The following is a 2801-nucleotide window of genomic DNA, read 5'->3' on the forward strand; positions in this document are numbered from 1 at the left end:
GGTTTGCTAACTTTTCAGATCTTGGTCCATTTGCACATAATAGCCAGTTATGTTATTCTTCAAAGTACATTTTGTTTTTCCTGTGCCTTAATTATACACTCAATAAGTATTACCATCTCATTTCAATAAAATTTGAGGAATTTCAGAATGGATCTAATAAATCTCTTGTGATTGGACAGTGGGAAGGAAATAATGGGATAAATATACATTGTGTTTAGCCGAAGCATGCAGAAGGCATGTCCAGCAGCCTAGATGGATCTGAGAGTTTAAGGGCACATGGAGAAGTGAGTTGACATTGGGAAGTCCTTCACTGTGATTTCTGAAGAGGAGTTCACTCATGATGAGTGCTGAGGATTTACTACAAACCATGTGACATTATATCAAGCTGTCAACTTCTGAGGATATCAGGATAATTATAGTCAATGAAATTCAAATTACATGGAGACAATATGAATTTAATTTAATAAAGGAATATTTAATATAGATCAATTTGAACATAATTATTGGCATATAGTGATGCAAATTATCTATATATGTAAAGTGTTGCATTGGAGGACATATTAATGCTTTCTTTGGAAATATTCAAAGATATACAAACACAACTAACCAATATGAAGACATTTTCTTCCCTAGTTTCTGACCATAGAGATATGGATTGATATCTAACATTTTTTCAAGATTTACTCAATGCTATTATTATACTTTATTTATGAACCAATTTCTCTCAATTTTTTCATTGCATTTTTAACATCTTTGTTCCTCAAACTGTAGATGATGGGATTCAGCATTGGAATCACAATGCTGTAAAATACAGAAGCTATCATATCGTGTTCCAAAGAGTAGCTGGAACTTGGCCTCATGTACATGAAGAGGATTGTCCCATGATAAATTGACACTCCAGTTAAGTGACAGCCACATGTAGAAAAAACTTTCTGCCTCCCATCAGCAGAATGCATCCTTAGAATGGCCAATAGAATAAAACCATAGGAGAATAAGACAATTAGTATGTTGGTTATCTCAATAAAGCCCACAAAGTAGAAAAGAAGAAGCTGGTTGATGTGAGTGTCAGAACAAGAAAGAGCAAGGCATGGAGGGATGTCACAAAATGCATATCTAATTTCATTGGATGCACAGAAGGACAGGCTAAAAGTGGTCACCGTGTGTAATGTAGCATCCAAAATGCCACCAACATAAGAAGCAAAGATGAGTGGCACATAGACTCGGGGTGACATGTTAACTGAATACAGCAGTGGGTGGTAGATTGCTACATAGTGATCATAAGCCATTGCAGCCAAGAGAAAGCTTTCTGTGGTCCCAAAAGTAACAAGCAGAAACATTTGTGTTGCACATCCAAGAAGTGAAATGGCTTTATTCTCTGCCAGTAAGTTGACTAATATTTTTGGGGTGACAACAGAAGAATAGCAGGCATCCAAGAATGACAACACTCAGAAAATAATACATCAGATTATGTAGGTGGGAATCCCTAATGACTAATACAACCAATCCCAAATTTCCTACAAGAGTGAAGAGATAAATTGCTAGAAATAATAAAAATAGGAAAACTTGGAGCTCAATATCATTCATGAGGCCCATCAATGTAAATGTTGTGACTTCAGTCATATTCCTCACCTGAATCCTGTATTCATGCAAAGCAGATGGCAACTCTGACATTTCACTTTATAGGTATATATCTTCAAAGGGGTATCCTGTGAAAATCGAGTCCACAAAATTATATCCACATTTTTGTTTCTTGGAAAGGAATAATAATATTCAAGGCATTGATGCCACCAGCAATGACAAAGAAGTTGTGTCCAAGTGGATGATTTTCTCTGTATAATTTATAGGAAGAAATGATATCATTCAATTGTTGGCTAAATTAGTCTTAAAAAGAAAAAAACTTCCATATAAGTATGTATTTCCAGTTCATTTCTTATCAATTCTCAAATCCTGTTCTCATATTACATTATCTTAAATTGTACAAAAAAATGAATATTGGGATTTTTTAAATCCAAAAATGTTACAGTGCAAAGCACACATCTGAATACTAACCCTGTGTTGTGCACATTGTAATTATTAAATGTGAGCAAATATATTCACATCACAAGATAGTACTAAATATGAATATGAAACAGGTGTGAAAATTACGTAATTTTAAAATGTTTCCAGATGACTACAAATTCACATAAGTTAGTCCCACATTTCAACTTGTCTTATAGGTAATGATTTTGTGTTCCTTCCTGGGAATGATGCTTCCATTCGTCCTTCAGGAATAGTGGTGAACAGGGCTGCAGAAATTATCCTGGTGGTAGATGCCTCATACTTGCAAACAAAAGCAGTGAAATATCTTGTCTTTTATTTTTTTTTCAGTTTTCTTTCTTGAAATGCATATCAATAAATTCCCCATTTTGGCCACTGCAGTTTCTTTCACCATTATTGTTCAAATTTTAACTTAATGACTATATAAGGTATCTCCCTATTCATGTGCTCATTCTATGTGAATACTTCCTGGTTGGATTATTGGGAAATATTTTTGTAAAAAAGAAAGCACAATCATTTCATGGATATATTATAGTTGCTTATTTATTCTCTAAATAACTAGGCAATAAATATTACCCAATGATCATTAGTAGGATGTTTTCAAAAGCTATTGCTGAAAAAATTAAATCATGAACTTTGACACAAGAATTATCTGATTTCTGATATTCTATATGCCATCAGACTGTCTCTCATTCAGTGGAGTATAAAGACAAAAAGGGTATGCTCCCGACAAAATATTAAAAGGTACCTATAAATAAACTGAA

General features: G+C 33.8%; 1 pseudogene; it reads right to left on the reverse strand.

Moving 5' to 3' along the window:
• Positions 1-696: 696 nt before the first annotated feature.
• Positions 697-1671, reverse strand: LOC119520560 (annotated as a pseudogene).
• Between the last annotated feature and the right edge of the window lie 1130 nt (positions 1672-2801).

Source organism: Choloepus didactylus, chromosome 25 (genome assembly GCF_015220235.1).
Source record: "Choloepus didactylus isolate mChoDid1 chromosome 25, mChoDid1.pri, whole genome shotgun sequence".
Lineage (NCBI taxonomy): Eukaryota > Metazoa > Chordata > Mammalia > Pilosa > Megalonychidae > Choloepus > Choloepus didactylus.